The following is a 14,388-nucleotide window of genomic DNA, read 5'->3' as shown; positions in this document are numbered from 1 at the left end:
AGTCACTCCAGCCTGCCGCCTCTGGTGACATCACAGATAGCCCATTAACCACTTTCTGTAGTAATTATACTGGCATGTCTGGGGTATGTTATGTTAAAATAGGTGTAGTATTTAGGGATGTGACACAAAGTGCACATAACCCAAAAAATGTTGCAGTGCTGCTTAACCCAACAAATATGAAATGTTACTTTGGCTGTTTACAGTCTCATTTCCAAATCTAAAAGCCCTCTCTTTGTAATAATATTTGTAATATCTATTCCTTCCTTTAGGTTTACAAAGACTGTACGAGCGCTGTAAGTGTCTTTTATACCCCTCCTTGTCTTTCTCTTTTTATTTCCTCTCTTCATCTGTAACTTACCCCTTTTATATACAAAGAAAAATCTGTAAATGTTTTACCATAATACTTGCCATTTGTAACAGATGCCAGTACTTTTTGACCACATTCTTTACTTTATACTTGTGTTGCTTGAAGGTACTTACAAATTTAAAGCGATACTGATATGTTCCTATGAAAATCCAAATGAGCCAGCATTACTAGAAAACTATATTCATAGTTTCACAGCTTGACACCTGCGGCTCAGGCAGGGTCAGTTTAGCTCAGCAAATCTTTAGCATTGAATTCTGCCCTTGGCCTACCCCGCCCCACGACTTAACCCTGTCCCCAAACTGCTCTGGGAGCCCCCGATTTATATAGTCACTCCTTCCTACCGCCCTGGTAACATCACAGATAGGTGGGATAAGCCCATTATCTATTTTATTTAGTGATTATACTGGCTCATCTGGTGTTAATATGCTCGTTAACCATTTTCTGTAGTAATTATACTGGCACACCTGGGGTATGTTCTGTTAAAAATAGGTGTACTATTTAGGGATGTGACACAAAGTGCACACAAAAAATAAATTTAGCAGTGCTACTTACCTCAACAAATATGAAATGTTACTTTGGCTGTTTACAGTCTCATTTCCAAAAAAAAGCCCTCTTTGTAATAATATCTATTCCTTCCCTTAGATATTGAAATAGAGCTCCTGTTTAATTCCCATCTATTTGATAAGATTTTGAAAACTATTTTCATTCAGTCTGTTTCTAATTTCCAATCAAAAAAGCCTCTCTTGTAATAATATTTGCAATACTATTTTAGATATAAAGCCCTGGTACAGTCAGCCCCATCTTGTCCTTCTTTTTTTCTTCAACTGTACCTTATATACAAAGGAAAATCTGTATGTGATATTTATAAAGTGCCACAAGGTACATCTTAAGAATACAAAATTACACACAGGGAGGACAAGTGATATAATAAATACATATATAATACATATATATATATATATATATATATATATATATATATATATATATATATATATATATATATATATACAGGAAATACTTATTTGACCCTCACTGATTTTGTAAGTTTGTCCAATGACAAAGAAATGAAAAGTCTCAGAACAGTATCATTTCAATGGTAGGTTTATTTTAACAGTGGCAGATAGCACATCAAAAGGAAAATCGAAAAAATAACTTTAAATAAAAGATAGCAACTGATTTGCATTTCATTGAGTGAAATAAGTTTTTGAACCCCTACCAACCATTAAGAGTTCTGGCTCCCACAGAGTGGTTAGACAATTCTTCTACTCAATTAGTCAACCTCATTAAGGACACCTGTCTTAACTAGTCACCTGTATAAAAGACACCTGTCCACAGAATCAATCAATCAAGCAGACTCCAAACTCTCCAACATGGGAAAGACCAAAGAGCTGTCCAAGGATGTCAGAGACAAAATTGTAGACCTGCACAAGGCTGGAATGGGCTACAAAACCATTAGCAAGAAGCTGGGAGAGAAGGTGACAACTGTTGGTGCGATTGTTCGAAAATGGAAGGAGCACAAAATGACCATCAATCGACCTCGCTCTGGGGCTCCACGCAAGATCTCACCTCGTGGGGTGTCAATGATTCTGAGAAAGGTGAAAAAGCATCCTAGAACTACACGGGAGGAGTTAGTTAATGACCTCAAATTAGCAGGGACCACAGTCACCAAGAAAACCATTGGAAACACATTACACCGCAATGGATTAAAATCCTGCAGGGCTCGCAAGGTCCCCTGCTCAAGAAGCACATGTGCAGGCCCGTCTGAAGTTTGCCAATGAACACCTGAATGATTCTGTGAGTGACTGGGAGAAGGTGCTGTGGTCTGATGAGACCAAAATAGAGCTCTTTGGCATTATCTCAACTCGCTGTGTTTGGAGGAAGAAAAATGCTGCCTATGACCCCCAAAACACCGTCCCACCGTCAAGCATGGGGTGGAAACATTTTGCTTTGGGGGTGTTTTTCTGCTAAGGGCACAGGACAACTTATTCGCATTAACGGGAAAATGGATGGAGCCATGTATCGTGAAATCCTGAACGACAACCTCCTTCCCTCTGCCAGGAAACTGAAAATGGGTCGTGGATGGGTGTTCCAGCACGACAATGACCCAAAACATACAGCAAAGGCAACAAGGAGTGGCTCAAGAAGAAGCACATTAAGGTCATGGAGTGGCCTAGTCAGTCTCCGTACCTTAATCCAATAGAAAACCTATGGAGGGAGCTCAAGCTCAGAGTTGCACAGAGACAGCCTCGAAACCTTAGGGATTTAGAGATGATCTGCAAAGAGGAGTGGGACCAACATTCCTCCTAAAATGTGCGCAAACTTGGTCATCAATTACAAGAAAACTTTTGACCTCTGTGCTTGCAAACAAGGGTTTTTCCACTAAGTATTAAGTCTTTTTTTGTTAGAGGGTTCAAAACTTATTTCACTCAATGAAATGCAAATCAGTTGCTATCTTTTATTTAAAGTTATTTTTTCGATTTTCCTTTTGATGTGCTATCTGCCACTGTTAAAATAAACCTACCATTGAAATGATACTGTTCTGAGACTTTTCATTTCTTTGTCATTGGACAAACTTACAAAATCAGTGAGGGGTCAAATAATTATTTCCTCCACTGTATATAAGTGCCATGTGGTATGAGACACAGTAGGAAGGAGGTCCCTGCCCCGTAGAGCTTACAATCTGAGTGGTTGGGTAACATACAGGCACAAACTGGAAGGTAAGAGTGCATCAGGTATGGGCATTTGCCCTTAAGCTCAGGACTGGGCAAAATAGTATCTTAGTGCTCCGAAGTAACAGCTGAGTTTTTTCTTAAAGAGAGTGGGTGAGTTTTCCCTACGGAGGGATTCAGGGATAGAGTTCCAGAGGGAAGGAGCAGCGAGATAGAAAGGTTTAAGATGAGGGATTCAGGGATAGAGTTCCAGAGGGAAGGAGCAGCAAGATAGAAAGGTTTAAGATGGAGGGATTCAGGGATAGAGTTCCAGAGGGAAGGAGCAGCGAGATAGAAAGGGTTAAGCCGAGAGAGCGCAGTGGGTGTGGATGGTGTAAAAAGACGGAGGCTCTGAGAGGAGCGGAGGAGATGACCAGGAACATGCAGGGAGACCAGTGAAGAAATGTAGTGAGGAGCAGAGGAGTGAAGGGCTTTGAATGTCGGTAGAGGGATTTTGTAAGCTATCCTTTGGCAGGCAGCCATGCTAGTGAGCTTAAACGAGGCTGAGCAGGATCCCTTTTAGGAGAGAGCAGGAGGATCCTGGCAGCAGAGTTTAAAATTGATTGCAGGGGAGAGAGGTGGGGAGTCCGGGAGGATGGTTAGTAAAACCTGTAAAGGTTTACCATAATATTTGTCCTTTTGTAATAGATGCCAGTACTTTTGACCACATTTTTGTAGCATACACTACTTTTATTTTATTTGGTCACACTGGCCTGGGGGCGGAGCAATCCTTCATAGGCTGCAGTACAAATGAAATGAGTACAAACAGTACTGTAGGCTAGTGATGTGCGGGCCAGCTTGACACCTGCGGCTCAGGCAGGGTCAGTTTAGCTTGGAAAATCTTTAGCACTGAATTCTGCCCTTGGCCTACCCTTCCCCATGACTTAACCCTGTCCCCAAACTGCTCACTCCAGCCTGCCGCCTCTGGTGACATCACAGATAGGTGATTTAGTGATTTATACCGGCTCATCTGGGGTTAATATGGTCGTTAACCATTTTCTGTAGTAATTATACTGGCACACCTGGGGTATGTTCTGTTAAAATAGGTGTAGTACTTAGGGATGTGACACAAAGTGCGCATAACAAAAAAAAATGTAGCAGTGCTGCTTAACCCAACAAATATGAAATGTTACTTTGGCTGTTTACAGTCTCATTTCCGTATAAAAAAAAAAGCCTCTCTTTGTAATAATATTTGTAATATCTATTCCTTCCTTAGATTTCCGAACACTGTATGAGCACTGTAAGTGTCTTTTATACCCCATCTTGTCTTTCTCTTTTTATTTCCTCTCTTCATCTGTAACTTACCCCTTTTATATACAAAGAAAAATCTGTAAATGTTTTACCATAATACTTGTCCTTTTGTAACAGATGCCAGTACTTTTTGACCACATTCTTTACTTTATACTTGTGTTGCTTGAAGGTACTTACACACTTAAAGCGATACTGACATGTTCCTATGAAAATCCAAATGAGCCAGCATTACTAGAAAACTATATTCATAGTTTCACAGCTTGACACCTGCGGCTCAGGCAGGGTCAGTTTAGCTCAGCAAATCTTTAGCACTGAATTCTGCCCTTGGCCTACCCCGCCCACGACTTAACCCTGTCCCCAAACTGCTCTGGCGGCCCCGATTTTTATAGTCACTCCTGCCTACCGCCTCTGGTAACATCACAGATAGGTGGGATAAGCCCGTTATCTATTTTATTTAGTGATTATACCGGGTCATCTGGGGTTAATATGCTCATTAACCATTTTCTGTAGTAATTATACTGGCACGTCTGGGGTATGTTTTGTAAAAATGGGTGTAGTATTTAGGGATGTGTCACAAAGGGCACATAATCAAAAACATTCTTGCAGTGCTGCTTACCTCAACAAATAAAAATGTTACTTTTGCTGTTTACAGTCTCATATCCAAATCAAAAAAGCCTCTCTTTTTAATAATATTTGTAATATCTATTCCTTCCCTTAGATTTCCCAACACTTTTTAAGTCCAGTAAGTGTCTTTTATACCCCATCTTGTCTTTCTCTTTTTTTATTTCCTCTCTTCATCTGTAACTTACCCCTTTTATATACAAAGAAAATCTGTAAATGTTTTACCATAATACTTGTCCTTTTTGTAACAGATGCCAGTACTTTTTGACCACATTCTTTACTTTATACTTGTGTTGCTTGAAGGTACTTACACACTTAAAGCGATACTGACATGTTCCTATGAAATCCAAATAAGCCAGCATTACTAGAAAACTATATTCATAGTTTCAGCTTGACACCTGCGGCTCAGGCAGGGTCGGATAAGCTCAGCAAATCTTTAGCACTGAATTCTGCCCTTGGCCTACCCCGCCCACGACTTAACCCTGTCCCCAAACTGCTCTGGGAGCCCCCGATTTATATAGTCACTCCAGCCTGCCGCCTCTGGTAACATCACAGATAGGTGGGATAAGCCTGTTATCTATTTTTATTAATGATTATACTGGCTCATCTGGGGTTAATATGCTCGTTAACCATTTTCTGTAGTAATTATACTGGCACGCCTGGGGTAGTTTTTTTTTTTTAAATAGGTGTAGTATTTAGGGATGTGTCACAAAGTGCACACAACAAAATGTTTTTTGCAGTGCTACTACTTACCTCAACAAGTGTGAAATGTTACTTTGGCTGTTTACAGTCTCCTTTCTATATAAAAAAGCCTCTCTTTGTAATAATATTTGCAATATCTATTCCTTCCCTTAAATATTGAAATAGAGCTCCTGTTTAATTCCCATCTATTCAATAAGATAAAATAAGTAATCATTTCGAAAACTGTTGAAATTCCTATTTTCATTCAGTCTCTTTGGCTGTTTTCAGTCTAATTTCCAATCAAAAGCCTCTCTTTGTAATAATATTTGCAATATCTATTCCTTCCCTTAGATATAAAGCCCTGGTACAGTCAGTTTCTTTTTATACCCCTTCTTGTCCTTCTCTTTTATTTCCTCTCTTCAACTGTAACTTACCCCTTTTATATACAAAGGCAAATCTGTAATGGTTTTACCATAATACTTGTCCTTTTGTAATAGATGCCAGTACTTTTGATCACATTTTTATTAGCATACACTACTTTTTATTTATTTGGTCACACTGGCCTGGGGGGGGGATCCTTCCTAGGCTGCAGTACATATGAAATAAGTACAAACAGTACTGTAGCCTAGTGATGTGCGGGCCAGCTTGACACCTGCGGCTCAGGCAGGGTCAGTTTAGCTCAGCAAATCTTTAGCGCTGAATTCTGCCCTTGGCCTACCCGCCCCACGATTTAACCCTTATATCGTCACTCCAGCCTGCCACCTCTTGTGACATCACAGGTAGGTGGGATAAGCCCGTTATTTATTTTATTTAGTGATTTTACTGGCTCATCTGGGGTCAATATGCTTGTTAACCATTTTTTGTAGTGATTATACTGGCATGTCTGGGGTATGTTTTGTTAAAATAGGTGTAGTATTTAGGGATGTGTCACAAAGTGCACATAACCAAAAAAATGTTGCAGTGCTGCTTACCTCAACAAATATGAAATGTTACTTTGGCTATTTACAGTCTCATTTCCAAATCCAAAAATCCTCTCTTTTTAATAATATTTGTAAATATCTATTCCTTCCCTTAGGATTACAAAGACAGGACGAGCGCTGTAAGTGTCTTTTTATACCCCATCTTGTCTTTCTCTTTTTATTTCCTCTCTTCATCTGTAACTTACCCCTTTTATATACAAACAAAGGAAAATCTTTAAAGGTTTTACCATAATACTTGTCCATTTGTAACAGATGCCAGTACTTTTTGACCACATTCTTTGCTTTATACTTGTGTTGCTTGAAGGTACTTACAAATTTAAAAGCGATACTGACATGTTCCTATGAAAATCCAAACGAGCCAGCATTACTAGAAAACTTTATGCACTACGTTGTTCCTAAGAAGTGTTTTCCCAAAGCCACCACAGCCCAGCAGTAAATGTGAAATAATCAGTACATAAGGCAGCATACACTCGTTTTTTTTTCTAATTTGTAATAGGTGTTGTATTTAGGGATGTGTCACCAAGTGCACATACATTATATGCACAATCCATCTCGCCACCATGTTAAAAATACGCAGCGTATTGCAGCAAAGTGTATTTCCAAACTTGTGGAGTTCAATAGTATGTCGTTTCCTTGACGTGTAGGCGCTTCTGCTAAAAAACTCAAACATGGGGCAGATGTCAGCTTTAAAGCGCCCCATGGGAATTGCTATTGTGTGTATTCAATTATAATCAAAACTGCTCTGGTGGCCGCCGAGTTATATATATATATATAGTCACTCCAGCCTGTTGCCTCTGGTGACATCACAGATAGGTGGGATAAGGCTGATGCCACATGTGGCGTTTTTACACTGCGTATTTTCTAATTCTCTCGTCGGCTGAAAAACGCATGATATCATCATCCATAGAAGTAACTTGAAAAAGACTCGAAGCAAACCACACAAAGCGTAAATACGCTAGAAAACGCCTTACCACAGATTTTTGAAGCGTTTGCCGAAATACGCCAGTAATTGCACAGCAAGCTATTCCTATGTATACACAAAGGCAACTGCCAGACCTAGTGGAAATATGCAGCGTTTTTTACTATTTCGCACTATTAGCACCATGGAAACGGGATTTGCTACGTCACCAGTACTTGGCTGAAAAACGCCATAGTCAGGGGCTGTGTGGCTTGTGCTGCGTTTTTTAGGCTGAGAAAATACACAGCGTAAAAACGCCACGTGTGGCATCAGCCTAAGCCAGTTATCTATTTAGTGATTATACTGGCTCGTCTGGGGTTAATATGCTCGTTAACCATTTTCTTTTATGTGTTACAAAGTGCAGTGCTGCTTACCTCAACAAATATGAAATGTTACTTTGGGCAGGACTTAGGGTGAGGTCACACAAGGCATTAAATACGCTAATAAAACCACACACAGCTGATTATATACGTTTCTCAGCCTGCAGTCTTCTTTTCCCAACATGTGTTTCAGATTTTTCTTATTCACCATAATTCCGCTATGCACGTGTTTGTAATGGTGCAAAATGTGTCCCGTAATTTGTAAAGCGCCATTTCCCTTTCCTTTGTTGTTCCACATGCTCTGTACAATCTCTGTATCAAAAAAGCCTTGGAGGAAGACATCTCAGAACAATTTTAGTAAACCTTTGCTAAAAACAAGCCAAGTGAAAAGAAATTTAAATGCAAAATGTAGCTGGACTGATCATTAATACGTAACATAAAAACATCACTAGCATGCAACAGTGCAAGTTCGTATATGCACAATCCATCTCGCAAGAGTTTGGCCACCATATTGAATATACGCAGCATATTGCAGCAAAGTGTATTTCCAAACTTGTGGAGTTCAATAGTCGTTTTCTTGACGTGTAGTTGCTTCTGCTAAAATACGCAAACGTGGCGGATGTCAGCGCCCCGTGGGAATTTCTATTTTGTGCATTCCATTATAATCAATAGGGCTTCATTTTGTGCGTATTTACGCTCGAATCCACATTTTTAAAAACGCCAATTGTGACCTCACCCTTAGACAAAAAGACATAAATGAAATTGATTTTAGCAGAGAAAAGAGGCCGGTAGCAAGATTAAAGGTTATGAGAGAGAAGGCTGTTTCTGTGCAAATTTCACATTTCAGAAAAAAGAGACAGAGAATAGAGACAGAAAAAACAGCACTGGGTGCAGATGTGCAACCCACCTACCTACCAGCTTTTCCCTCCCCATCAAGAACAGACTCTGTGGTTCAGATTCCTGCTACTTACTTTGGTGCTGACTGTTTAGTTTTGACAGATTGTTCCATGATAATTAACGTTTGCAGAGTTTTGTCTGCCTTCCTGACCTCTCTGGATGTTCCCATCCAGCACAATTGCAGATGTCTGTGAGGCACACTGAGTGATTCAGGGCAGGTTAATGATTTAAACAGGTCATGTATTCTGTGTATAATAACCTAAAAATAATTTCACCACCTTTCATTATCCTCTCCAATTCCAGGTTCATTCAGTACTTACTATAGAATTTACAGGGCCCTGTCTGAGAGACACCCTCTGAGTGACAGTAACAAGACTTACACAGGGTGGGGAGTCACCTTCACTTATACTGGCAGGATCACATTGCAAACTATTTCAACTCAAGCAAAGGTAAGGGGCAGTATGAAATATATATATATGTTATATATAGTTTTAAGAAAAATTTAGCAAAAGGAATATTCTGTAAATATTCAGAATTTATCTATGAAATGACTTGTAAAATGCTGTGCAGTGGGTAAGTTGGCAGCACTCTGGGTGCTTGATCTTTGATGTTGAGTTAATCTAGAGGAACAAGGATGCATTGTAGTGTAGTGTACAAAAGGGAGGAGTGTGGCGCTAAAGGACTTATATAAAACTGGTCCAGGAGTCTGTTCCAAACTAGGGTATAGGGCTTTAGTTCTGAGAAATGGAAAAACAGGTTATTTTTTTAATGTTTTTTTTTTTAGGTATTATTGCTGCTTGTTAATTCTTCCTTCTCCTTACCTTTAATGTTCATTAGCAGAGATATAAAGAGAAATGGTAGGCAAAGAAGAGGTAAAAGTTGGCTCCTTGCAGGGCACTGTGACATAATTGCAATTTCCCAAGCACTCCTTCAGTGTTTCTTGGATGGTACAGTTTTTTGAATGGTGTCTGGCCAAACGCTGTAAATATAACAATAGTCTTTGTTATGCCTTTATTATATTGTGTGAGAAAATATATTCTCATTGTGTGCATAGGAGCTTTTTCTTCAAATGGAAGCTACATTACCCTGGTGATGATACAGAGGAAGATGGGAGAGAGAATTGTAGCAGTATTAGTCTGGGGCTTCGTGACAAGTGCAGCTTTAAATACCCCTGGAATTGCTGTGCGCCCAGATAGGCGAATGTCATCCATTACAGTTTCCTATGGAAAACCGCAGGCAGCTTTTACGGAATAACATGCAATAGGCATTCAGCAATCACTGTTAATATCTGTAGAATAATCAGTATGGCTTTATATTTTAATGCATGGACTTTGGTACCTTAAGGTACTGATAAAGGGTTATTTTCAGGTGAAATTGCTACAAAGTGGGGTTTGCGACCAACTCATCAAAAGGAAGAAAATTTAAGTTTTCTTAGTTATGTAATGTTTTCTGTAAAATCAGAGGATCTTATACGCAAAATAAAGGATTGCATTCATTTCAAAGCTGACCGTAATTTGGCCTCCTGCTGTAACTTGATTTGGCAATAAAAATGCATTTCAGTCCAGGACTTTTTAGAGCCACAGCTTCACACTTTAAAATGTAGTTCAGGTTCTGTTTAGTATCCAGAGGAGCTACAGCTATAGGTTCTTTTATCCAGAAGCCCGGTATCCAAAATCCCTAAATTATGGAAAGGCTGTCTCCCATAGACTTCATTTTAAGCAAATAAAAAATGATTTACCCTTTCTCTGTAATAATAAATCGGTACCTTTGCACTTGATGGGAGCTAAGCAGCATTAATCTATATTGGTGGCAAAATATCCTGTTGGGTTTTTTCATTAGATTGTAGCAAACCTCATGTATGGTGATCCAAATTACAGAAAAACCCTTGGCTCCAAGTATTCTGGATAATAGGTCCATATCTGTACCCCAAAAGGACATATTTCTTTTAAGCATAATAAACTAGAAGGACTCATTACATCAGACACAATAGTATTATACAGACAGGCTGTTGAATGCAAATAATGCAGTTAAATAAAAAGTGCAAACATCCAGCCCAAAAAAGGATTTTTGTTTTCCTTGCACCCACTCTACTTGCACAACTAGTCTCCAGGCACTGGGGGGGCAGATGGAATCTTGTTTCGGTCTTCAGTCTAATTCACATTATTGTGTTTTTGTACAAAAATCTACCCAGTGTGTACACTGGCAGGCAGGTGTTTACCCGTCCATGCATACTACAGATGGGATTGTCTTGTAGCAAGACAAACACACAACCTGATTACAAAGCCCCCTACTGACATCTTTGATTAAAGGGCTTCTCTGTCTCTTGGGAAAAAATGTGCTTAGGTTAACCCTTTCGTGCTAGAGCATCCTCTGGCCAGATATTAAGTATAGGATTATTTTTTCTAAGCATGGGCTATAATTGAATTGATGTTTGGATTTATTATTTTTCAGGGGACAAAAAAATTGCAGATCTGCTGTCTACTGATCCAAAGGGAGAAAAAGAGTAAGTTTGGATTACTATTTGCACACCATTTGCAGCAACAAAACCTGGGTGCTAGTACAAAAAAATGCACTGGAACAAGGACAGCACTCCTAGGATTTAAAGAATTGTGAGCAAAATGTAAATGCACACACAGAAACCGAAACATTTTCACTCCAGATGAAGGTTTCTGTGTGAGACCGAAAACATTGAGTAATAAACCTTTCTATTTTTGCATTTACATTTTGCTCACAATTCTTTAAATCCTAGAGTGCTGTACTTGTTCCAGTATATATATTTATATATATATATATATATATATATAGTGAATAAGTACCCCCTATTCTAAAATATATAGATATTATTAGTCACCAGGAGTTCAATGCCCATATAAAGGGACGAAGCTGAATGCCAGGTGCTTGGAACTCAGAGGTGATTCTAATATCCTCATATTTTACAACAGGGGGTACTTTAACTAGCGTGTTATGAGATGTAGTACTTTAGATATGATTTAAAACTGTAACTTGTCATTTTCTGATGTTGTTCTGATGAATTAATAAGCAGAAGCTTGTGCTTTTCTGTATCACCTTGGGGAGTAATTTAGCCAATCACCAAAGAAGAGGCGGGTTGTGACTCCAGCAGACAGCTTTTCTGTTGGTATTGTGTCAGGGGACAAAGATGATCTCTGAAGGAAATCCATTTAAGGCCTGCAGGCTAACTAATACATATATTTATATAATTATGTAGGGACTCATAGGGTTAATATGCCCTATGGCTTTAAACCTACCATTTCCTTCATTATGCTGTTACTGGACTGAGCATGTATCTAGTGTTCCGTTAGCACAGGGGTCCCAACCTTTCTTACCGTGAGCCACAGTCGAATGTAAAAAGACTTGAGAGCAACACAAGCACATAAAGTTCATGGAGGAGCCAATAAGGGCTAAAATTGGCTATTAGGCAGCCTCTATGCACCTATCAGCTTACAGGGGCTTTTATGGTGTAAATCTTTTTTTATTCAACCAAAACTTGCCCCAAGTCAGGAATTCAAAAATATCTGGTTTGAGGCCACTGAGAGCAACCCATGGGGTTGGGAGCAACATTGCCCCTGAGCCCTGGTTGGGGATCACTGCATTCGCAATATGTACCTTATTGGTTATAGGTAGACCACTCCCTCTGCACTCTAATATTGTGTTGAGCAAAGGGGTGGGGTCTTCCTCTTTGCTGTATCTGTTGACTCGGGTGGAAGTTCCACTGATCCTGGATCAACAGGGGCCCCAGTAAACCATTTACCCTAGAGAAACCTCTGACTCAAGTGAAAGCAGGGAACAGGGACCCTGTGAAGAGGAAAAGCAAGAATAGAAAACATGCCTAAGAGCCCTTTCTAGGAAAGTGAGGCAGAAAGTCAGTAGAAAGAGCTGTTTCTGCTCCAACCAGGAGGGATTAGCTGGAAGTACTTTTCCTTACAGGCAAGTGCAGGACCCGGTTTGAGACAGCAGGTTCAGGTTAGTTCCAATCCTGATCCATAGTCAGCTGTTTGGAATCCTTAACAGCTAAGGTGTACATCCTGAGATAAATGTCCAGCCTACTCCATAGTGGTGCCGTGCTGTTTGGTGTTTTACCTGCCCAGACTCATTAGAGGTGGAATAAAGCGGTGGACATCCTCTCTTTCTAACCTCAGTGCTTCTAACTGCTATCTCTCTGTGTGAGTATAATGCAATAACCCTGACTGAATAATTGCTTGGACATAACAGGTTGCAGTTCTGTTTCATCACAAGAACCTTCTGGCACTCATTCTTTTATATTACTAATATTTAGCTGTCCTTAAACTATGTATCACCCGTTAATCGATTTATATTATAGTGCAAAAAAACCCTAGTGTTTCCTATCACCAAAGAGTGCCCTTAGTAATAGAATTACCTTGGAGGCTGAGACAAATAACTATATTTGTAACCAACAAGTGGTTTGACTTATTAACGGGCGTGTTTCTCAGCGCGAATACGGTGAAAGTACTTTAGAACATACACCATGATATTAAACTGTAACCTTGGTCAATTTTCCTAGATTGGGGAGTATCTTGCTAATAAATTAATCAAGACAGAAGCCTGTGCTTTTTCTGTATCACTTGGTGAGAGTAATTTAGCAATTCACAAGAAACCGAGGTTGTGTGATACTCCACTGCTTCACATTTTGGATGTACATCTGTGTGCGACCTATTTATATGCCCTAAATCCTCCTCACGTAGTACTCTTGACCCAGGCCTCAATGTCATAACTACCACCTTAATTATCGTACCATCAAACCTAGTGCTCCCCAGTTGAGAAATTTTTAAATTTGGTTTGCAGACGCAAAGTGGCTCAACTCCTCAATGGGAGCTCATTAGTGCGCTTTGACTCCCGCTTCAGGCAGACTTCTCACCCACAAGTACTCAAGTATTCACAGAGGCTCATTTGTGGAACGTTCTGGAATTCCTCTCAAAAATATCAAGCCCTCTCCAATATGGGCGTATGCAAAACAATGTCGGATTTTCACTGCCAAGCAGCCTCAACATAATTCTCAACCATGATCTCACACTAGCTCTAAACGTGTGGTTGTGAGAACTCCTGCACCCTCTAATATTGTGTTGAGAAACTTTGCATCTGAACTTTAGGAAAGGAAGTGTATGCCAAGAATTCAAGAGCTAAAAAGATACAGTTGAGGCGCGAGTTGGAAGTTCATTCCAGGTGAATCACTGAGGTCAACAGGAGCGAACCAGTCTAGATACCATACTTTACCCTAAGAGTAGATCCTATGATGAACTAAGTTAAAAGATAGTCCACGGGACACCAGGGACTCCTGTTACCAGTGCAACCCGCGAGCGAAAAAGCCACAATCTACAAAAGTACTAAAGAAACAATCTCAGCCCCATTATGTACGCTGCGCCTTTCTAATAGACGAAAGTTACAATGGGAAAACGATGTTCAGAGAGCAAAGGACGCTGTTAATACTAGAGCACGGTCCAAACAGGCGAGATTAAGCTGGAAGTTTTTCTTCGCTTAAAGGAAAATTGCGAACACAAACTTAATCTCTCAGACAAGCGGAAACTTGATCTCACCCGTTACTAGATCTCCGAATCCATAACTCCAA

The 14,388-nt window shown here is 39.8% G+C and overlaps 1 long non-coding RNA gene across 1 annotated transcript; it reads left to right on the top strand.

Moving 5' to 3' along the window:
• The first annotated feature begins 242 nt into the window (after positions 1-242).
• LOC116408195 lies at positions 243-9,197 on the top strand. Its single transcript, XR_004220798.1, has 5 exons — positions 243-293; positions 4,295-4,318; positions 5,048-5,071; positions 6,707-6,730; positions 9,090-9,197. It is a non-coding gene; the product is annotated as an uncharacterized LOC116408195 (long non-coding RNA).
• Positions 9,198-14,388: the final 5,191 nt, after the last annotated feature.

Source organism: Xenopus tropicalis, unplaced genomic scaffold (genome assembly GCF_000004195.4).
Source record: "Xenopus tropicalis strain Nigerian unplaced genomic scaffold, UCB_Xtro_10.0 Sca3, whole genome shotgun sequence".
Taxonomy (NCBI): Eukaryota; Metazoa; Chordata; class Amphibia; order Anura; family Pipidae; genus Xenopus; species Xenopus tropicalis.
Note: the sequence above shows the minus strand (reverse complement) of the source record. Positions and strands in the feature narration are given on the sequence as shown.